Source organism: Rhinolophus hipposideros, assembly GCF_964194185.1.
Source record: "Rhinolophus hipposideros genome assembly, chromosome: 17".
NCBI lineage: Eukaryota > Metazoa > Chordata > Mammalia > Chiroptera > Rhinolophidae > Rhinolophus > Rhinolophus hipposideros.
In genome coordinates, this window is record NC_138063.1 from 5,126,185 (window position 1) to 5,151,491 (window position 25,307).

Consider the following 25,307-nt stretch of genomic DNA (forward strand, 5'->3'; position numbering starts at 1 on the left):
GAGGCCAGATGACAGCATTTAACTGTCAGAGGCAAGGCGGGTGTAATTCCCATAAGTGACAGAGCTGGAATGGCAGCCAGGTTGGAAGAGGCAGGGCCTTACAAGGATATACAGTAATGGCTCTTCAGGGCAATAAAGATAGGCACACAGCCAGACTGCTGCTTAATGTGTACAATCAAAGGACGTGAACCAAGGAATAACAAGGACAGCCTCTCCAATGCAAAGTCATGCAACATCTATACATGTATTTCTGTATGTAGATTCTGCAGTCTTCATGAAACCATGCTGCGATTTTATCACAAGAGACAAAGCCTAAGGACATATGCACACAACTACCCTGTTTCCCCAAAAATAAGACCTAGCCAGACAATCAGTTCTAATGCGTGTTTTGGATGAAAAATTAATAGAAGACTCAGTATTACATTATATTATATAAGACCGGGTCTTATATTATAGTAAAATAAGACCATATCTTCTATTAATTTTTGCTCCAAAAGACGCATTAGAGCTGATTGTCTGGCTAGGTCTTCTTTTCGGGGAAACACGGTATACTCATATATCCCTTCCTGGATACTTCTATTTTGCCTCTGTTTTTGGAGAGAGAGGCAGAATAGAAAGCAGGCAGACAGATCACTGCCCTAGAGTGTTTCCTTAAAATGTCATCATCTGGCTCAGCAGGTTAGAGCGCGAGCTCTCAACAACAAGGTTGCCAGTTCAATTCCCGCATGGGATGGTGGGCTATGCCTCCCCCCTCCCCGCAACTAGATTGAAGGACAAGACTTGACTTGGAGCTGATGGGTCCTGGAAAAAACACACTGTTCCCCAATTAAAAAAAAAAAAGTCATCATCATACTGTAACAAGGCAAAGATACAATGTAAATAAAGCTCTTTCTTAGTGAGCTCTCAGCTCTTATCTCGTGGTGTTCAATTCCTTTCCGAATCTTTATTAAGAGTTAAAAAATGATTTTGAGAATGGGAAGCATGTTTGAGTATGTTTTAATCTTGATCTGTTTAAACTACAAACAATAAATTTTATTATATGAATCCTGAATGCTACATGTTGAATGAATAAAACATTCAATCTTTATTTTTGTTCTAAAAAAATTGCATTCTTCTAACAATAAATGATCAGCATCTGTGAGTGGCACATTGCAGTAACAATAATTTCAGTTATCTATTTGACAATTGCTCCTTATGTCTTCACAAATGCTTTGCTCAAAATATTAATAAGCAGTTTTTCATACATAAAATTCATTTTCTTTCCCTGGCAGCCAGTTTTGATAGGAATGTCATATTAGAATCAACATAATAATTTTAATTGTAAATGCAAAGTTTTATCTTTTGTATTGTGTGTTTATTTTTATAAATGGCATGTCCATGCCATTTTGTCAATGTCCCAATCTATTTATAAACATTTCAAATTATGTATGTTAAAGTGCTGATTAAGTGGCTTGTATATGAAAGGCGTCTGTGATTCTTTTTCAAAAAAGCCCATTCTCCTACTGAAAAAGAAGAGGATTGGCAAATATTTCTGAGGGTTTTATTGATAAATTTTGCTATCAGTCATGTCAGTAAAAGTAATTCAATATTTATAAACTTCCATACAAGTCTTATTCATCTATAAAAAATAATAATGTTCTTCTATAAAATAACACTTGGTACTTTATGAGAAATCATATTAAAGATATCTGAAGCAATTCAGACTAAACTTTATGGTTATCTGAAGCTAAATTTAAGTCAAGCACAATCATGAGAAAGTTATTTTGTAGCATTACTTTTTCTTTTCGGGTTTTTTTTTCCCTGATGCTCTTATGTGCTACTTTCAGTTCAGCTTTCTCTTTAATTGTCTATGCCAGTAAATTAGGTTTTTAATCAAATAATAATTCTTTGCTGAAATGTAAAATATCTAGTAATGTTACAACTCAATGGAAGCAAATAAATAATGGAAGGTAAGGTCAAAATAATTGACCTTGTAAATAAGATTTACCAAATTGAAGACATATGGCAGGAGAGTGGACAGAATACTGACCTGTGACTTCTATATGAAGAAAACACTGTCACTGAGAATATGCAAAACCTTCGGAATTGTCAAAAATCTCTGGGCTTTAAAATGCCTTACTTTCTAAGTCTAATCTTCCACAGTCTGGGTCACAGTGCCATAAATACAGGAATTTTCTAAGTCAAATGCTTATTACTACGATTGAAATGTGTACCATATCTGAGAAACTTAGAAACATTTGGAATAATATTTTAATAGTCATATTAACACTATTATCAGTAATTAAATATTAGTTGCCCAAAATCTAAGCAATTTAAGGATGAACAGAAATAAGGAGCAGATGGCTAGCCAAAGTTTGAAATACATTCTCTCATTTTACCAAAGCAACAACCCTGGTAAAGATATAAGGGAACCCAGCCTCACCTCATGGCTAACATGCTAATGATGGACCACCTAGCAATGAGTCAATGGTATTTACCTGTGGGAGAGCTCTGCTGATGCAACATTTTTAATAGGATGTAGACAGTCTGTGTTGGTTGCTTACAGTAAAGAAACCTAGAAATTATGGATTTATTAGGGATGGTACCCTGAAAAATATTAAGTAAGTTGTACAACAATATAAGTTTAAAATGCTCCTGACTCGTGATAAAATATTTCCCCTTCTATGGAAGTGAAGAGACTACGTAGATTACTTGAGGTTTCAAACATGAAAACACTTATAAACCTTATATGTTAAATGAGGGCCAAGGAATTAAGAAGGGAATTGCTGGAGAGCGGCGCTAGGGTATACGGATCTCTTCCTGCTTCCGTGGGCCCCCCGTGATGACCTGCGTGTATGAAATTATCAGGAAAGCTCAATGCTAAGTAAGATTTCTGATTCCTGTCAGCGTGATTTGAAAATCTGTTCTTTTGTGTTCATTTAAGTTGCCAATGTAAGAGGACTTTCTTATCTAAAATGCCTCATACATTTCCGAAATTATATTTATTGCTGCAAGGTGTCAACAAAGACTTTTGTTTTGTTTCTTTTCGACATAAAAGTAGTCTTTGAAAATAAATGTGGATATGTTTGGGAAATATTTTATTTCTAATTAATAGTTATGGAAATAGTTAATATTTTTTCTGGTTTATACTTATTTATTTAAAAGCTAATCTAATGTAAGATTGCACACAGAGAAAACAGAATTTCAGAAAAGTTTGTCATTCATACTAAACATCTGAACTACAGCATGACAAAGGGACACTGACCCTACAAATATGATTTTTTTCTTCTGGTCTCATTTTACTGTCTAAAACGATGTAGGTACTGCTTCTTGTTTATAACAAATACATATTAAACTGTTACGGATAACCAATATAACGCTCAGTGGTACTGAGTAGAGATGAGAATTAAAGAAAGCAAAGTGCTCTCTGATATATAACTGACCCCCCAAAGTTAATTAAGGCAGTGCATGTTCAAAAACAAAATGCAAAATGATGCATTAAGATCACCACAAGGAGCACTTTAGGTTAAGTTTTCTATACAGCAAATAACGTGCAGGTATCATTTCTGGAATGCTAAAACTTTAGAGATACAAGGATGGAAAAATTCAAATTTATACGATACTGAACTAATCACAAATTTTATTTTATATTTGCCTATGCTCATACACATAATGCATCAAAATCAATTCTCATTTCTTTAATTCTTTCAGAAAATTAGCTCTTGAAATAGTCATTTTAATTATAAGGGACTTTATTAGTTTAAAAAAATAAAATGTATGCCATCCTTATAAATCTCATCAGAGTTCTTTTTTACTCGGTATCAGCTTCATTCAACATGTACATAGGCTGGTTCATATTCCATAATTGGCAAGTCAGTGATCTGATCAACACCTATCTAGACAAAATATATATTGATCTCGCTAGGGTCATAGTTTGGAACCTTGTAAAACAACGTGTGATATGACCTTGAAAGTTATATGTGCTCCATAAGTCATTATTTTATTCTGACACATGTCTTCTAACAGTTGTAGAAGGGGAGTTCCTAAAATATATACATATATACGTAATATGTTATATAAAGCATGTATGTTATAACATGTTATCTATTCATATATCATATACTTATGTATTTTATAAATATGTGATGTAATTATATACATGTAAGTATATATATGTTTTATAAATTATCTACTCTTTCCTTTCTCTGGAAGGGAAAAAAATCCTGAGCCAAGATCGATGATCATTTTAGTCTAATTGCTACCACAGTTAAAGGCATCTTTTGTTGATAATCAAAAAAATAAAGAAAAAAACTCCAAAAATTTATGTTTATTATTTACTATTGTCTTTTTTGCCCCTTGACTTTTAAGTTGGTTCAACCCACTGAAGTAATAATATAACAATGGAACCATAAACAAACAAAATGATAACAGCAAACAACTAGTATAAGAAAACTTGGTCTGGTCTTCTCCTGAGTCTTAGCAATTCTCAAGAACTGCTTTATACTCTTAAAAATTATTGAGAATTCTATGGGGCCTTTTCTTATGCAGTTGCTATTTATCAAGATTTACTGATTAGAATTAAAATATTGTTGTGTGTCTTCTTCAATTTCTTTTAAAAATGTCTTATAGTATATAGGTCTTTCACATCCTTGGTTAAGTTTATTCCTAGGTATTTTATTATTTTTGTTGCAATTGCAAAAGGAATTGTTTTCTTTATTTCTTCTTCTGAGATTTCATTGTTGGTATAGAAATGCAATGGACTTTTGTACACAAAAAAATGGAAAGACATTCTGTGTTCATGGATTGGAAGAATCAACATAGTTAAAATAGCCATATTACCCAAAGCAATATATAGATTTAATGCAATCCCCATCAAAATCCCAATGGGATTTTTTAAAGAAATAGAATAAAAAATCATCAGATTTGTATGGAACTACAAAAGACCCCAAATAGCCAAAGTATTCCTAAGAAAAAAGAACAATACTTGAGGTATCACACTCCCTGACTTTAGCTTGTACTACAGGGCTACAATAATCAAAACAGTATGGTATTGGCAGAAAAACAGACACACTGACCAATGGAATAGAATTGAGAACCTAGAAATAAACCCATATAAATATGGACAGATCAATTTTGACAAACAAGCCAAAAACGTACAATGGAGAAAAGACAGCCTCTTCAAAACATGGTACTGGGAAAATTGAATAGCCACTTGCAGAAGAATGAAACTAGATTGCTATCTAACACCGTGTAAGAAAATTAACTCAAAATGGATCAAAGACCTAAACATAAGACCGGAAACAATAAACTGCATAGAAGAAAACATAGGTACTAAACTTATAGACCCTGAATTCAAAGAGGATTTTATGAATTTGACTCCAAAGGCAAGGAAAGTAAAAGATAAAATAAATGAATGGGACTATAGCAAACTAAAAAGCTTCTGCACAGCAAAAGAAACTATCAACAAAATAAACAGGCAACCAACCGAATGGGAGAAGATTTTTGCAAATAACGCCTCCAATAAGGGGCTAATATCCAAAACAAGCAAGGAACTTATGAAGCTCAATAAGAAAAAAACAAACAATCCAATTAAAAAATGGGCAGAGGACCTGAAGAGACATTTCTCCAAAGAGGACATACAAATGGCAAATAGACATATGAAAAAATGCTCAACATCACTAATCATCAGAGAAATGCAAATGAAAACCACAATGAGATATCACCTCACCTCAGTTAGAATGGCTATCATCAACAAGACAAATAGTAACAAGTGTTGGAGAGACTGTGGAAAAAAAGGAACCCTCACACACTGTTGGTGGGAATGCAGACTGGTGCAGCCACTATGGAAGGCAGTGTGGAGGTTCCTGAAAAAATTACAAATAGAATTAGTATGACCCAGCAATCCCTCTCCTGGGTATCCACTCCCAAATTCTGAAAACATTTCTCTGTAAAGATACATGTGCTCTGATGTTTATCGCAGCTTTATTTACAGTGGCCAAGACATGGAACCAACCAAAGTATTATTTGATAGATGACTGGATAAAGAAGATGTGGTACATATACACAATGGAATATACCCTGCCATAAGAAAAGGTGAAATAGTGCTATTTGCAACAACATGGATGGATCTTAAGATTATTATGCTAAGTGAAATAAGTCAGACAGAATAAGTCATGAACCATATGTTTTCACAGATATGTGGGATGTAAAGCTGAAAACAACAAAAGAACAAGACAAACAAATAAAGAAACAGAAACTCATAGACACAGACAACAGTTTAGTGGTTACCAGAGGGTAAGGGGGGTGGGGGGAGGGAGATGAGGAAAGGGGGATCAAATATATGGTGATGGAAGGAGAACTGACTCTGGGTGGTGAACACACAATGGGATTTATAGATGATGTAATACAGAATTGTACACCTTTAATCTATGTACCTTTACTAACAATTGTTACCCCAATAAAGTTTAATTTAAAAAAAAATTAAAACAGATGTTTTAAGATATTAATTTAATAATTAATCTGAAATAACAATATACTCATAAAACAGCATGTGTTAACCTAAGTAATATTTTTCTGGAAAAAATTGCTATATTTTACAGAAGTACCTATTAAAGACTGTGTCATTATTTCACATTTTGTTATATCTTTTTAATGTCAGTTATAGTCTCACATTAGCTTCTGTTTTGATTTGTTGTAATATCACTTGTCATATAGTTTCTGGAAAATTTAACTATACACTCGTGAGAGAGAGTTTAAGAGCCAAATAATATATATATTTTTTTTATTATTTGGAAAATAATTGTGACTTCCACGATATTTAAAAGGATCTCAGGGACTTCCAGTGCTCTCCACATCTCACTTTGAGAACCGCTTCTACGCTCACAATAGAACGTTAGCCTGCAACCACTATCACTGGGGGATAGGCCTCTCAGAATACTAGGTATGATCCTGTAATGTCATGATCTCAGAGGTGGGGAATGAGGCATCCTCAGAAGCCTGGTTCAGAGAGAGTGCTCCGGGGATCACTGCATCCAGACAAGCGCTTTAGCAGGGCAGGTTGTCTACAAGGAGGCAGACCAGGGAACCATTCTCAGATCAGGAATTGCACAAGACTTCAGTAAGATAATTTGTAAAATGTCACACGCACGCACACACACACACACACACACACACACACACCCCTTGCCTGCTTGTTGTTGTTGATCCCCCTGAAGTACATTGAACCCACCCTAAGTGGCTGTACTCCTGAAAACGGTGTGGTTTCTCTGGGGTTACATCGCTGGGGATGAGGGACTAGAAATGAAATAACTGAAAACTCTTATGAACACTGGCCTTATGCTTCCAACACTGTCCACGCTCGCTCTCCGGTGACACTTCTGCAACGTAAAGCACTGATGTCTAGTGAGAGGGGCATGCAGTATTAGAACAAGACAGGGCTTGGCTGGGGGAAAGTTCTCCTTTCCCAGGAGATGATGTTTATAAACCTAGCCGTCACTACCGAAAGCTGAACTTCTAACGATGTTCAGTTTGAGAACTCTCTGCTTGTGACCAATTTGTTTCTTGCTAAATAAAATATTTATAGCGAGTAAAGCTCCCTAAATTTTCCCTTGATAGAAACAATAGCCCCAGGAAGCCGACAGTGTTCCTCAGAATACTATCAATACTATCAAGAACCTCAAAGGTCCTAGGCACAGAGACTGAGTAATGCGTTAGGTGACCTGACTCCTAATCTAATGCTTGGGGCATCAGACCAGCTACCTATTGGCCACCACTCACCTGTAGTGCCCACATGGCCATCAAAAAAGGCCTTAAACACAATAAGTACAAATTCTGCTGGCATCTTTATCTAATCACTAACAAAATGCAGAGAATTTCCAACTTGTTCCCGGAACATTACTAAGCTAGGACAGAAAATAACACACAGAAATAATTGCGGGGGGAGGTATAGAGGAGAGAGAACATGAGTCAGAACAAGAGAAAGAGAGGTCAACTGAAAGAAATTCAAAACTACTAATATTAAAAAAAAGTATTTCTGGGTTGCCTACATTAGAGGATATACCTAAAATATACCTGACTAAGGACTGTATCTCTCATTTCTTCAGATATTTCAAAAATGTGTTTACATAAGTTGGAAACAAACAAACAAACAAAAACCACATAATGCATAAACGTTGACGGAAAACATTTAAAATATAACAAAAAAAACCTTATATTGGGAAAAAAATCAGCAAGTTTGCTATGATTAGCCATAACTTCCTACTTCAGCACAGAATACCTCAATTCAGCAGGTGAACCCTGCAAATTAAACAATTAGTCATAAAAAACATCTTTTAGGTTACACCTAAGACTTAATACACAAAGCTCGGAATCCCAAATCATAAAGAGGTGGAGCTCCCAAAACTATGACTAACAGTCTATCAAAGTAAAGGGTATTTCCTATTCTCTAAAATGTTTAACTTCATAAGCTATATTAGAAGACAATATGCAAATCTTTAGAGAATAGAGTGAGTTCATTGTAGCCAACATGAAAATCTTATTTGAAGGTATAATTTTATTGACTATGTAAATAAAGATTACAGAACATTAATCAAAAGAAATAATTACCTGTGGGAATAACCCTATGGTATATTAGTGGACAATTTGCCTCATTTGTCAATAGAAAAACTCAGGGTTATAATTCTACTTAACTTTGCTAAAATCCTAGATTAAATTACTGGTAGAGCCATATATGAAATTCCAACCTACCAAGAGCCAGTCAAACTCAATTATACTTTGTAATGTCATGATTTGTTAATTACTGTATTTTACCCTCAGTTTTTTCTAAATATGTTTAATGAAAATGCAGAAATTTCAAAAAAGCGTATTTTACGTATATGACAAATACCTAATTTCCAAAATGTAACTGCTATGCTCAAGTCGGTCCCATATTTCACAGGAATATGGATTACTGTAAAGTGGAAACACACACGAACACATATGCACATAAAACAACTGTGGATGAAATTTCTACTCTGAAAAAATAGATGTCCTTTATTAAGTTTCCTTGCAAACATAATTTTTAAAGAGTTGAGCATTTTGTCACAATGGATTATAAACAACTATGTGAACAAAAAATAATAAAGTTGGCAAAATAGAATACGGAAAATTTCTGATGCTCAAAATGGGTTCACTTGAGATAATGGAACACATATGACCATGGGGTCCTCACCAGTTTTCTCCAGCTACACTGAATATGTTCCAGAAACAGAAAGCTGTGCCATACGTATCTTGGGAAAGTATTTTATTGCTCGTGGCAGTATAGTCAAAAGTTTTGAAACTCTGCTCATTATGTGAAGAAAGAGCTTAACAAGCCTGCATGAAATACTGTATCTCCTCTAACTAGCTCCTCTATCTGGATTTACTGAGTTTAATGAATCATTTAACACAAACAGCCTAACTACCCGGGCATGTCAACGTCAGATTCATGCATCACCAGGAAGCTTGACCAAAGGGATAATGCAGGATGGTCTTACAAATTGGAATGAGAATCCCACGATTTCTTGCAAACTGAGTCTCCCACAGTCCGAGTATTATTAAGGGTTACATAATGAACTTTTCCCTTGTCTTTTAGTTTTTTAAACATTTTTCCATCAGTCTTAGTTTTAGTACAGGAAAAAAAAAAACTTGTCATTTTGTAGCAAATCTTCCTGAAATCTAGGGTGCTACATCATTATTTCTTAGCTGGGCTGGGAATGCTGGTTGTATCTAGCAAGAATTAGCAATTCCACAAATCTACTTGAGTCCATGAACACATGAGGGAAAAATAGGGATGGGTCAAATAAAATGGGTGTTGTGTTCAATGAGTTGGGAGACTATGAATTTCTCTGACCACTCAGAGGAAATCTCACGTCATACCACTTGAGAATGGAATTGTTACCAGGCATCTTGCGTGGTCAGAGTCCTTTTCCAACGTGAGTTGGTGCTGGAAGTTGAACTCTTCAATGTGGAAAGATAGAGAACAAGTTTTTTCCCTGAAGGCACTTAGAGGGATAATTGCAGTGGGACTGAAATACCTAGGAGAACACCATGCATTTACAAATAGAAAACAAAGATCAGAAAAGTCAGGCATCCCCCTCACTCCCCTCCCCTCACACACAGATGCTTGTTTCATAGAATGAAAAGGACTAGCCTTCATTTCACCAATGTGAAGCATCAGAAAAGTTAAGTTGTAATCTTACTCCTGCCAGGTTATGTTCAGGTAACCCAAGAAAAGGCAGTTAATCTCTTTGGGATTCAGTTCCTTTGTCTCTAAAACTGGGATATTAATTTTGACATTTGAGAGGCTGTTTGAGAATGAAATGAAATTTTATTTCTGAAATCAACTTGAAAACACTTAAGTGCTATACAAATCTAAGTTATTAAACTTTTACAGATATGAGATGAGTTGAAACTGACAGCTGATGGAGGTGGAAATGCGTATTGAATATTTATGCTAAACCTAGGCATTTCTATAGCCGGAAGTGCAAGTCAGAATTTATAAAGTATGCTCATAAGTAAAGTTCTAAGGTGGTTCAAAATGACACTTCTGTCTGACAGCTACAGCGGAATTTCAGTCTTCAGGGAACGGCCTACCCTGGTTTCACCTCTAGAAGGTGACTAAAGAATTGAGAAAGAAAGAAAAAAAAAAGATAGAAACACAGCCAACAATGATGTCCCTTCTGTTTAGCTCCCTGACTCAAATATGAGGAGTCTGAAACAACCACGTAATGGAGGCATTTGTCCCTTTAAGTCCATAAATACTGACTGCATTTAGATACCGACAACAGTGCTTCCCAACCTCCAATTTATGCCTCTTCATCCATACCCTCCCCACAAAGATAAGTACTTGAGGTCTTGACGTCGAAACGCAGGAATTCGGAGGAAAGTGGGAAGAGGTTAGTGGAAACACAGTACATTCAGTGCTCAGTATGCATGAGAAAGAAAATAAACCTTGGGGTAGAAACAATTCAAACTCTGGGAGCAGACACACAGGTCATTGATTTATTAAACGTACAACATGAGTAAAGACTGCCTTCTTTCCTTTTCTTCCTACTCCTTTCGTTTTATTTCCTTCCTCTTCTCTCTCTTCCCTTCCGGTTTAAGATGCCAGACTGATCCTATGTCTTCCCATCTCCAATATACTATGGAAATTACAAGAAATCATTAGTTATTTTTACATAAATTCATAATACAAAGAAGTCAGAGACCATAAGGGTAAAAGACAGTTTTTTTACACTTATCTGGAACTTGAAAAACAAATGGAGGGAGGTAATTGATGAAACTAGTTGAAAGAAATACTTGGCAGAGTATTGACAGATAGGACTCTGCTCCGAGAGGCTAAGGAATCAGAAATGCTAAGGACTAAGTTTATATATCAGGGGGAGGAACAGAAAACTTCTTTAAGAAATAGTACACCCTACTTCCTCACAAAAGACTTAGCAACTGGACATCTGCCACCCTGAGCAAGAACTGGAAAATTCTTCTTGTAAGAAATGATGCTTAGGGAGAAATGTACAAGATTTCCTATCAGAGTGAACACTAGTAAACAGTCCTCCTTCCAAAACTTCATCTAAAAGGAAAGCTCATAAATCAACAACCTTGACTTGTATACTTAACTCACGTTATACTTAACTCAAGTTATACCTGTATATGACCTATATACTTAACTCACACTCAGCCTCATGTAGTCTGGTTCTGAGATATGAATGAAGAATGATCTCTGGCCATTTGAGGAAAGCCTGTAACACGAAAAAAAAAACATACCCTTGCCCCCCACTAAAAAAGGAGATTAAAACTCAAAGGAGACTCTAATGATTCAAAGAAAACAACTTTATAACAACGTAAAACAAATAAAACAATCTAATTAGTATTTCAGAGGAACTTAATGTATTATGTCACAAGACAAGAGGCTGGGGAAGAAAGCAGCTCTTGGATATTAAAAATATAATTGCCATCATGAATTAAGAAGACAGAGTTCTTGAGAACTGCAAATACGATTGCTAAATAAATAACTAAATTTAAGAGTTGGAAACATGAAATCACAATGATATCTTGGAAATGTGAATATAAAGGGGTGGGGAAAAATGAAACTAATAATTCCAAGAGGAAAAACAACTGTGCACGAAGGGAAACACAACTATAGTGTTCACTGTGGACGCACAAAAAATAAAATGCACCAGTGTTATTAAGGCACACTCTCTTCATCGCGTTTCAACCTTTAAAACAAAGGACAAAGTATAAAAACGATTTATGACACTGACACATCCACATGAAAAGAAATAAACTCAATAAGAGCAAATACATGATAAGCAAAATTAAGGAAAGAACCAGCTAGGGAAAAGGTAGATATGGATATAGGTATACAGATATAAAAGCATTCATATCTAACTATTATATATCTACATATGACAAAGACAGCTTATTAGGAAAAAAAGTATAAAAGAGTTGAACACGTAATGACAGATGAGGAATTCCAAAGAGCAATAGCATATGGGAATTTCTCAACTGTAACGTAAGAGAATGTAAGAGAAACCAGAGAGCATCCGTGTGCCTGTGAGATGACCAGCCAACCCCTTAAAATGAGGGGAAAACCCAGGAAAGGGAAGGTCAAGGCATCAGCAGGGTACTTGGGCAGTTGGGGGAGCAGAGTCTGGGGATATGCAGTTCCTTCTGTCCATTGCGATAGCATCCGTTCCTATCGATTTTAGAAAGTCTTGGACAATATGCTAACATATTAAAAAGAAAGACAAATCTGAACAAGAAAAAAAGCCTGAGTGGAAATTCAGCTCAACTAGTGTCGCATATAGGTTCCCACGAAGTCTTAAGGAGCGTAAGTTGGAAAATGCAACAACATGCGCATTTGCTTAACTTAACGCTATAGTTCCATGAATATAATTAAACATAACTTTCTAGTGGAAACTGACTTCATGCCCAGAAAATCTAACAAAGCAGGAAGGAGCTCAGACCACATGAGCAAGTCACAGAAACAATTCACATGTACTTTTCAACAAAGTTTCTGAGACCCTGACAGTTGCAAATACGTGTCTTTGGTACTTCACTCAGTTGTACAGCAGGTGGCTATTTGGTCATCTTGCCACATGGTTTGGGTGAAAAAGAGATATTCTGGCATCCTGAATTCTTAATAATGAGGCAGACAATCCTGGGCACATTAGTTAAATCCTCTGAACATCAGTTTTGTTCTCTGTAAAAGGAGGATTAATAATATCTACTTTTTTGCTTGTTTGTATGTTTCTTTAATGTGAATTAGCGTTTATATTTAACTGCCTGGGGTGTAGTCACAATCATTATTATTATACTAGGAATCCGTTTGCTAAAGACAATTTCTGGAGTTTATGTACTATTGTATCATGCTAGAAATTCAACTATTAATTCATAAAATAATAAAAAAAGATAGGAATTTGGGGGAGGGAAAGAAATAAAACTATAGAAAAGAAAAATATATGCTGGATCTCAATGAATAAAAGCTAACATTAGTCATTGTTGAAGTTATGGAAGTATCCAGATCATGTATTAACTTGGAAGCAAAGGGAAGTATTGAATTTAATGAGATGGCAAACGAGTCTGGGATGTTGAACACACAGATGATATGCACTAACTCACGTTTTCAAAGGACTTCTCTGGCTACTCTATGGAAATTAAGTTCCAAGGCAAGCCAGTTAGTCAACTCTTGAAGTCCAAAAAAGAAATGAAGATGTGGATTTGAAGACAAAGGTCTGTCGGCTGAGGACTGCTCAACTGATATACAACTTAATGTGACCCGTCCTCAGCCCACCCACCTTTATCTCTAAAGCCACTTCTCCACCATTTCTTATTCTCTCACGTGTTGGATTTACGAGGCAGGAGAACCAACACAATCAAACATCATGTTAACATAATTGTCATGTCCAATTGAAATGGGTGGATTAAAAGAAAACAAGTATCTCCGCTGACCCTTGCAATATCTCCTCCTCAACTGTCGCTCCCACTGCTTTTTCTAAATCCAAGCTAACCAACGATGGCTGCTCAGTGGTGTCCCCAGTCTTGCTACTCCTGCATCCCATCCCATGACTAACAAATGCAGTGTCCCAAACGTTTCAAGAACTCAAATAGAGAACAGTGCTGAGAATAAAACTAAACTTGGACTGCTCTTTCCAACTGTGTAAGGCCTGTAAGCCTCTTGCACCCCTATTCTCATACTGCAATGGTTGATTAAAATTTTGAGCTAATGGCTTTGGTTGTTCTATCTCCTTCCTGAGCTATTTGGATCAGGCCCAGGCTCCCCACTGCCCAGACCAGGTAGAATGCTTCCGTGAGGACAGAGCTTGGAAGCAACACTGCTCTTTCCCTCTCTGGGACTCTCATGGCTAGACAACCAGGAGCGTTCTGATTCTTCCTGGAAACCTGAACTTTTGTGTTAGGATGCTGCCTCTTATGCCTTTATTATTATGATTATTGTCATCATTAGTAACTATGTGTGAGATAAAGATGTACCATTGGGTGTAATTGGCAGTGGGTGGCTCTTGTATTATTTTCAACACTAGAATGGTTGCAGACAACAAAGCCCGTAGTCCTATGACTACTTACTATGTGTACTGGTGTTAACAACACCAAATATGGAACACTGCATGAATCTCCCTGTGTTAGTCTTCTAGGCCTGCCATAGCAAAATTCCACAGACTGGGTGGCTTAAACAGCAGATGATGATGATTATTATTATTACTATTATTTTATTTATTTATTTATTTATTTATTTATTTATTTATTTATTTTATTATTATTTTTTTTTTCCCCTCACAGCTCTGGAGGCTGGGAAACCCAAGGTCAAGATGCCAACAGATTAAGCTTCATTCTGAAGCGTCTGTTCTTAGTTTATTGGTGCCACCATCTCACTATGTGCTCACCTGATGTCTTTGTACGTGTACTGGTTAGAGACAGAGCTAGAAAGCTCTCTGGGGCCTCTTCTATAAGGACACGAGTTCTATGGATCAGGGTGTTACCGTCAGAAGCTCACTTAACCTTGATCACCTCCTTGGAGGCCCCGTGTCCAAGTACAGTCACACTGGGTATACGGCTTCAACAGAGAATTTGGGAAGCGCGCAAACATTCAGGCTATAACATTGCCCAAGGACAATTTAGAATTGCAGGATCATTTTAAAGAATTTTTGACCTAAAGCAACATTGTTTATTCAGATGCATACAAGAGAAAAGTCCTCATGAGGAGATTTTCCTTCTTCCCTAAAAGAGATCACATAAAAGAGAGATAACCTTATTTCAACCAGCTGCAATAAATCTCATGCGTGTGTGTGTGTAAACCCCATGGGTGTTTGTATGAGTGTGTATGTGTCTACGTGTGTGTGAAAACAGGTTTCCTGCAACTAATCTTTCTCTCCTCCTTGTGTAGGGAATATAATTAGATATGTTCCAATGATAATTTAATATTTGTCTGAAGTCGGCTCCCATGTACTTCTCCTGTTACTCTGTTTCTCTCCATCTCCCACTCTTTTCCCCTCCCTTGAGAAATTTTGGAGACTCACTTATCAAAGTTTTGTTTTCTGTCATTATGTTTATACCCTAAAAACATCAAGCTCATATAAACAGAGTTTCAAAAAAGAAGCAAAAAACAATAAACTTTATTTCTTTTGCTTAAAAAAATGTGAGTAATGTAACAAAACAAAACAGAACAACAAAAACATACTGGGACTGAGAAATGCAATCTAGCTCACTACTTACGAGATAGGACGTTCTCCGATTCAAATAAGAAGGGGAAAACATAAAAATGAATTCAAAGGTCTTTAAAATGTATTTTATGAATTCATAGGTTTATAATTTGTATTAGAAAATCATACGAGCTCACGTAATTTTCCTGGAAAAAAATGCATGACTCCTTGAACTAATAATTAGAATGAGAAAATATTAGTGGCCTTGAGCACACTACATATCTTCTTCTGTATTTTATTAAATAAAAATAAATATCAATACAATATTGTGGTTTATACAATAACAGGATTCGACTTCTCATGCTGTAATCTCTCTAAATATCCTACACTGGTTTTAAGACTTCAATAGATTACCATTAGTTTCACAAATGTTTCATATTTTAAATATTGCAAAATTCATATATCCCCCCAAGCTCCTTCACTTCCAACACCAATTGCAAGTTTGCAGGTCTCCAAGTCCACCCTTAGTTTCAGTAATTCATTAGAAGGACCCACAGAACTCGCAAAAGTCATTATTTTCAGGGTTATGGATGACTACAACAAAAGGATACAGATAAAAATGACCCATAGTAAGAGGCCCACGTGGCCCAGTCTAGGAGTCACCAGGCACACGTTTGCATTGTTCTCTCTCAGTGAAATCATTTGGACAGAGACTACATCTCCCAGAAATAATGTGTCATAAAATACACGGAGTACAGCCTCCCAAGGGAGTTCACCCAAGCCTCGGAGTCCAGAGTTTTTATTGGGATTTGGTCGCATGGGCTGCCATGAATGCCCACATGGCTGACAGCCTCCAGCCTCTCCAGATTTGATCTGATGCCACGTGGCCCAAAGCCCTCGCTGTAAGTCACATAGCTGGCATGGACTATCTGTCTTGAACCAGGGCCCCAGGTAAACAAAGATGTTTTCAGCAGGCAGGAGGACCTGGCGAGGGCTTAGATGTTACTTCTCAGGAGCCAGGGCCCAGAACCAAACATCTCTCTGGACACTGTTCATTCTTTACTGCACAAATGTATAAATTTGCCTTTAGTTAAATGCAATTTTAATAGTAGTTTTCCCCCCCTTCCCCCGCATCGGTGGTTTCACTTTCTGAGGTTTCAGGTACTCCTTGGTCTGAAAATAGTAAATGGAAAATTCCAGACATAAACAACTCATAAATTTTAAATGGCACACTGTTGTGATTAGCATAAGGAAATTTCTCACCATCCTGCTCTGTCCCACCTGGAAGGTGAGTCATCCTTTCATCCTGTGTATCCACACTGTATGTGCTCCCTGCCTACTAGTTACTCAGTACCATACTGGTTAGCAGATCTACTGCCCTGGTATTATACTGCTCGTGCTTATTTTACTTTATGGTGCCACACTTACATAACTCCTATTAAAACCTATTGTTATAATTGTCCTTTTCTATTATTATTGTTGTTAATCTTTTACTGTGCCTAATTTATAAACTTTATCATAGGTTTGCATGCATAGGCAAAAACATTATATATACATATATATGTGCATATATATACATATATGTATATGTATATATGTATATATGTATATATATATAAATATGTATATGTATGGTTAGGTACCATTTGAGATTTCAGGTATCCACCTGGGTTCTTGAAATGTATCCCCTACAGATAAGAGGGAACTACAGTAAAGGTTGTTTTCTTAAAAGGTTTAATGCCATGAATTCTTACAATGCTAAAATAAAAAAAGTTAAAAAAAGGACTTAATGTGTTTAGTGAAATTACATGTCCTGATCCTTATTAAAGTTAAAATCTTAAGTTAACTTTAAACTTTAAAATCTTTAGATATACAACAATATCAAAATAGAAAAGAAATTACAAATTTTGATCACTAATGTTAGCCTCAAATGACCTTTACTCTTACAAGTTTTAGAATGTGGAAATGCTTTTGGATGACTATATGTAATCACATATACATATACAGAAACAAACACTAACAGATGCCCATGTCTCATTCTCTTTGTTCTTTTTCTACTTCTCTTATTCCCTTCTTTTTGGTTAACATTCCAGATTATTATTCGGTAAGGATTAAAAGCTTTAAAAAAGGCCCTCTGATGTCTTCACCTCTGCAGAACAGTCTTTGCAAGTCTGAAAATACCTCCCTGGCAGGACACAGAAGGAGACACAAGAGAGAGAACCCTTGACAATCTGGATGTTCTACCACTTTCTGGGTCATCTAGTCAGAGAATCCGGATGGAAGCTGGAATGCGGGTTTATGATCAGAACCAGATAATTCAGTGGGACCAATGGGCAACCTTTCCCTGTCAATTAGTGATTCTATTTCTTACATTCCAATAGCGGCTTAACGAGGGCCCACATTGTGCTGTCTCTGCCCCTTACCCCACATATAGTACAATTTCTGTTTCTCCATCGTTTCCAAGAATTTGAACAATGAATAATTCTTGGAATAAAACTTAACCATGGCTAACATTCCTCAGCCCTACCTTAGAAAAACCTTTACTTGCTCCCTCAAACCAGTCATACTGAACTGTTTTCATGGGGCAATGCTTTAATCAAGGCTTGAGGTAATGACTTTGGCTTGGTCTCTCTCCTTCCACATTTAGTTGGAGATAGCTGTCTATTAAGTACCTCCTAGCAGAGAAAATATATGAGGTTCTAAGATTTTCTTCCCCCTAAGCAAGTGAATGATTCAAGAATTACACTGGACACAGTTTAAGTCCTCAACTACATGTTCAGTGCAGACCCCAACAAAAGGCCCCAGGAGCAACAGAGCCCATGCTGGTGGGACAGCCGCCATGCGTGACCTGTGCACTACCTCGTCCTTCCTTCAGAACTCAGCACATTTCCCTGTTAACCAGCAGCACAGGCTGTGACCTCTTCCACCTCTGCCACCTCCTGGGGAACGGATCTCGGTCAAAGGCGCTGGCGCACTAAGGCTATAATGTCTCCTTGGTGTTGTGCTGCATCCAACAACATGGCGACAGATTACTAAGGCCCAGACTGAGGCCTGGGTCTTCCAGTTCTCTGTGCTCTATATTTTTGGCCTTTGTTACTTATGGTAGGTGAGGGAAAAGGGATCAAATATATGGTGATGGAAGGAGAACTGACTCTGGGTGGTAAACACACAATGTGATACATAGATGATGCATTACAGAATTGTACAGCTGAAACCTATGTCACTCTACTAACAATTGTCACCCCAATAAAATTTAATTAAAAAAAAATGTCTGAAGTCTGTGACAGGAATTTGGTGAGGTTCAATTCCAAACAACCTAGATCCCGATGGTCCTCTGGGAGATGCGGACAGAGCTCCTTGCTTCTTGCCAAGTCTCTGACCTCCTCGCCACTCACATCAAAGTATAATGAACCATAAAAAGAACAAATAAATACTGAACTGCGATGGATCTTAAGCAATTAGCACTTTCAAAAGGTTTTGAAACAATGCCAATCTTGTAAAACGAAATCAGTGCACTTAATTTGTCTTATAATTCACCGCTCGGTGCCTTTTGGATATTACAGAGACCTAATAATCAATATAAATCTATACTGACCACAAAAACAGCATTTTGACTGTGGAGAGCCTTCCTAATGATGTAGTATTAGAGTTATGGGGATATTTTTAAAAAGCGAGGCCATAAGGGATTGTCTCAATTTTTAATATTTATAGAAAAAATACACATATTTTGAATTTACTAAGATAAATGACCCAATTTCTTTTCCCAAATCAAATTTAGGCAAATTTACAACATCTGTCATGTGTTTAGGGTTTGCATATCATACTGCGAAAATAAAGAGGCATTGTAAGGTGGTGAGATGGACTAGGATGGGCCAACAATAAAATCAGGACTTAGAAAATCAAAAGATGCACAAGGTTCAAGAGGCAAGCAACAATAACTCAGAAAAGAAAAAGGCAAACTGATGTCTTTATGATGACAACTTGCACTTAGTGTTTGAATAAGTGAGGAGAAAAGTTCGAACTTATGACTATAAGGCCTCTTGATGTGGAACCAGAAAAATTAACATGAGTTACAAGGCACATACATAACAGAAGAAAAGGAATAAATGTTACCTTTTAAGGACACAAGAGGACTAATACAGTAAGAGTGGCCGAGGGCAGAATTTATATTTTCTACTGGTCTTAGACAACAGAACTTGAGGTATAAAAGGTAAAAGTAAGGATTTAATTGTGAGGGTAATGGCCACAATTAATGTCAACGGGAAGCCTACATATTTTTTTAGCTCTAGAAGAGTAATAACAATCCTAAGGATGACACTCAGCAAAAAAAATTGCATCAATATTTGCTTTCGTTATCGAGGCCACATGGATGGCCAAGTCCTCTTAATAAAAGTTTATTCTTCCTTAATAAAATTTATTCTTTCTTTTTAAAATTCCAACAAGACTCGACGCATTGCAGTAATATCAAGGACAGAATTAAAAGGACACTTTTTAGATTATTCACCACTTGACTAAATACTGTTAACAGTGTGAACGTGCATATGTGTATATGATCATATTTCATTAAATCATACTTAACATGAGTGGGGAATACCTAATGTTTCATTTGACGTACGAGATGCCAAATATAAAAATAAGGTGTTAAGGACTGACTCAGAACATGATTTATGAATCAATGTTTTCCTATAACATGTAAAACTCTCTAATAACTTAAATATGATTTGCTAATTATTTCTCTATTATTTTGGGAACATAATATTTTCAGATTATTTTTTTCAAGTTAAGGTAGAAGCAGAAACATTTGAAAATCATGTCTTGGTGATTTAATTGCTTTATGGATGGATAATTAACATACAATAAACTGCACAAATTTAAAGTGTGTATATAAATTCTGATGTATGTATACAAATAGAAATCCATCAACACAATCAAGATAATGAAGATACACATCGCTGCCAAATTTTCCTCATAAAGTCTTCTTACCCTTCTTTCTGATTCTTTGTCACAACTCCACACTGTTCCCAGGTTGGTGTTAATCTGCTTTGTGTCATCATGGATTAGTTTGCATTTTTCTGGAATTTTATGTAAATGGAATATATAAGGTTGGTGCAAAAGTAATTGCGGTTTTTACAATTTATTTTTTAAACCTTTTAAACTTCAATTACTTTTGCACCAACTAATATTACATACTCATTTTTATCTAACTTTTCACTCAGTATAATTATTTTGAGACTGATTCATGTTGTAGCATTTACCAGTAGTTCATTCCACTTTGTGGCTGAGTCACATTGCCTGATGTGGCTTTAACACATTTTGTTTTTTAATTCTGCAAATGGACATTGGGTTCTTTCCAGCTTTTGTCTATTTCCAATTTCCTATAAAGCTGCTATGAGCATCTGTGCACAGTCCTTCATGTAAAAATATCCACTGATTACTCTTGAGTAAATACATAGGAATGGATTGACTGGGTCATGTAGAAGACATACATGTACTTTCCTTAGACACTCTTCTACGAAGGAGAAGTACCATTTTGCATTCCCACCAGTGGTATATGAGAATTCCAGCCCCCAAATCCTCACCAGTGCTTGGTAAGATCATTCTTTTTTAATTTTAGCCATTTTAATAGGTGTCTGGTTGTATCTCATTATGGTTTCAATTTGCATTTCCCCAATAACTAGTGATATAGTGCGTCTTTTACACACTTCTTTGTCATTGTGTATCTTCTTTGTTGAAGTTTTTATTCACATCTTTTGTCCATATTTGTGTTGGGTTCTTATTCTTAAATTTAATGGATCTTTATATATTCTAGATACAAATCTTTACTAGGGTATATAATCTGTGAACACAGAGGGTGCCAAAAAAATGTATACACATTTTAAGATAGGAAAACAGTACTAAAATTGTAATAATATATACCGACAACAAAAGATGAATACAGGTCACGTTTGACTTCTGCAATTGCAAGAGGTGCTCAACGTGGTTACCATCAGCGTCCAGACTCTTCTGATTATGGTGAACTATTGCTTGAGCAATGCTGACCAAAGTGTCCTTTTGTATGCATTTTTTGGCACCCCTTGTATTTGTTGAATTATTAAGGAGAACTGCTCAAAAATGGAAGAGAAAAATATAATATCCATTTATAATATTAAAACAAAAAACAAAGGCAGAGAAGACCAATAATGTAACATTTATTGTGAGATGGTTATTGTATTTTTATATTGAGTGTATCAAGACACTGATTTATAATCCCTCTTTACCATCTCCTCCAAATAGGAAAGGCTGATATCAATTGAAAGAGTTTTATGAACAAGTTGACTACAATGAAGTGGAAAAGCAGAACTAAATAGTGCTTATATGTTACCGTGAAAGTACAAGTGAGTTGAGACAGGAAATATTTGTTCAGATATTTGAATGTGCTTTTGATTCCCCAGCACATTGTTTGTTTTCATTGGACAGGAGTCCACAGACTAAATCATTTTAACTGTAAAAAGCTGGATAATATTTTTATGTATAAATTAAAATGTAAAGGTAAATGTTAACTAATGCCGAATGTTTTAAATCATCTAACAAGAAAGAACCTTTTCTCAGTTGAGTTAAATTCTTATATCTGATGTTGGCAAACCAGCATATGGTATCTTACATTAGTATTTAAATGGCACTGTAAATCTATTATTAATATTTATGGAATTTATCACAAGGAGAGGTTAAAATAAAAGACATGACAAAAGTTACAGCCTCTAGTGAACAGACAAAGTGTGAACAGGACACCATACTCCTTTACACATAGTATTTAATAAATATTTTCTCAATAAAGGAGTGGGTTTAATGAATGAAAAATATATTAAATTTCAATATTACCATCCTACTTTAATCCTACTTGTTTTAATTGCAAATTAGGACTACGCATTTGTAGAATATGTATCTCATTATTGCTAAGAGTTGAGGCAGAAGTGTAAAATTCTCTTTCATCAAGTTAAACTTAATTTCTGTTTCTAAACTGAATTTTGACTCCCACAGTCAGAAGGATTAAGTGCCAGAGCAAGTTAGCAGGGGAAGAGATGGGCTGTCCAAGTCTAGGATGGCAAATTCTGTCACAGGACCTTTTAGGCTTAGGTGTAGGTCTTTCCTGAGGTGGGAAGGTGGTCTCAAGTCTCCAGTGGAACATTTGTTTCCAGGGCGACAGCATTACTGGAGGCAAGCTCACTTTCCTACGTCACTCAGCTCTTGCTTTATTACTCCACGGTTTGTCTATCAAGTGCCGTGCGATGATAAACATTCATTTTAATTAGAAAAATATTACCCATTGACACAAGTATAAAAGGGAAAGTTTCCTTACTGTCCTTATCAAATCTCCCCCTTCCACATGGAAATAAGAACCTCCAAAACATGTATGTTTATAAATAAATATAAGGTTACTGGGCCTTTGTCTCTGGAGAACTCTGACTCATACAGATGATGTATAAATGTAGCAATATAAAACTACTGTCACGAAAGTTTTCAAAAGATTCGGAGGAATGAGTCCAGTGATTTTGGAAACTTCTTTAATTAAAGGTGTGGGCTTTATGATCCTTTTGAAAAATCCACAGCAGTTAAACACAATGAGATATTGTAAAGGTTTAGCAAATATTTGAATGTCAGATAGAATTGAATATTTTAAGAAAGGTTACAAAATATTTTATGGAAGAAACCATCACAGATCCATCATTTTAAAATGGTTAATGTAGCCATTCTAAGTCAATTATTAACTGCAACTAGAACCATTGTATTTACTTTTTTGACATGCTTTTTCTGATAAATATGTGTTTCCACTATATTTTAATTCATGCTAAAATGAAATGTATTTTGCTTATTCAGGCAACATATTTCATGTAATTCCGTGTTCTTGAAGAAGTTACCCCTTCTCAATCATAGTTTATAAAACTGATAAAATGAAGATACTACTACCAAATAAGAAACAAGACATTTTGAAAATTACTAAAATATATTTAATTAAAGAATGGTTGTCAAGAGTGACATTAATGTCATTTATTAAAGAATTATTCATGTTAACTGGCAATAGCAGATACCCTGATAGATGATTTCTCTCCTATACCATTTAGTACTGACATTAGCAAACTTTAGACTGGTCAATACTATAACCTAGAAATGTTTAATCTATTGTTATAACTCTTCTAAATGATTAGACATAATCTGGATTGGTTCATCAAACCTAACACTACAGAAAACGCAGTCTTAGCAGAATCTGATGGAGACATACCTTAAAACTGGGCCAACTTCATTTAAAAAAGAAAAGGAAAGAAATAAGAGAAAGGAAGAAAGAAAGAAAGAAAGAAAGAAAGAAAGAAAGAAAGAAAGAAAGAAAGAAAGAAAGAAAGAAAGAAAGAAGGAAGGAAGGAAGGAAGGAAGGAAGGAAGGAAGGAAGGAAGGAAGGAAGGAAGGAAAGAAAGAAGGTAAGAAAGAAAGAAAGAAAGAAAAGAAAGAAAACATCCTGCTGTACTACACATGAGTGTCAGTCTCAGTAAACACCATATTAAACCTGGAATTTGCAAGTGCATGTGATTTGTAAAATCCCTCTTTTAACTTAATCTTACAAAATAAATTGACTCTGTGCATAGATTTTTTCCCTGCTTTTAGTTACCTAGATGTGTTATAATTAAGCTCATTCAATATTTAACTAGTAGTCTTTAAATTATAGGGGGGAAATGCTTATATGCCAAAAGACTTAATTATATTCACGCTCTGCCAATAACTTAATATGCCTGTGTAAAGAAGTTAGTGAATGTCTCTGGCCTGAATTTCTTCACACATAACAGGAAATATTCTGTTGGTTTGTCAAAGTGACAATCCCACTCTAAATATCCATGACTCTTTGCAGCATAAAACCTGTGGTATAGTAAAATTTCAGGACACCAGCTACCAATCCCATTTTCAATTTAAGGATTATACTAGATAAGTGAGTGATAGGACAGCAGAGAGTTAGGGAAGTAGAAAGAGAGGGAAGAAAAACAGGCAACTGGATGGATGAATGGATGGATAGATGATGGATGGAGAAATAGGTTAAAGATAGAGAGAGATAGAGAGAGAGAGGGAGAGATGGAGATACACAGACCACTATGTGTTAAGATCACATTTTGAATAGGTAGTGTTAGTTTTCAATTCTTACTTTCAATGAGATGCAGATTTATTGTTTTTTCTCCCTGAGTCTCAATTTTCTATTCTATAAAATTGAGATACTATAACCTATAAGGTTAGTCTGAAAATTAAAGAAAATATATCTAAAGTAATCAGCATGATTCTTGGCAGTAATTTTTGTATGACTTTTATAACACTTTTTTTTCTCTATTTTTCAGCCATTTCGTCAAAATAAAAATTTGAAATGGATTTTAATTTAAGGCAAATATTTAAAAGTCATGCTTGATGCGAAACATTCTTGAGCATCCAATTTAATGGTATATGAACTAAAGCAGCACATGATTTAGCAGACTCTGTTGGAGACGTACCTTATAACTGGGCCAAGTTCAGAGCTGTCCTCTGGACAGCAACCAGAGCCGGTGTTCTGCAGCAAGACCTCCAGCCCCGGTGCAATTAGGTTACATGAGTGATCTACGCACGTGGCACAGAGTTTAGAAAATGTATGTCTTAATGAAGCACACG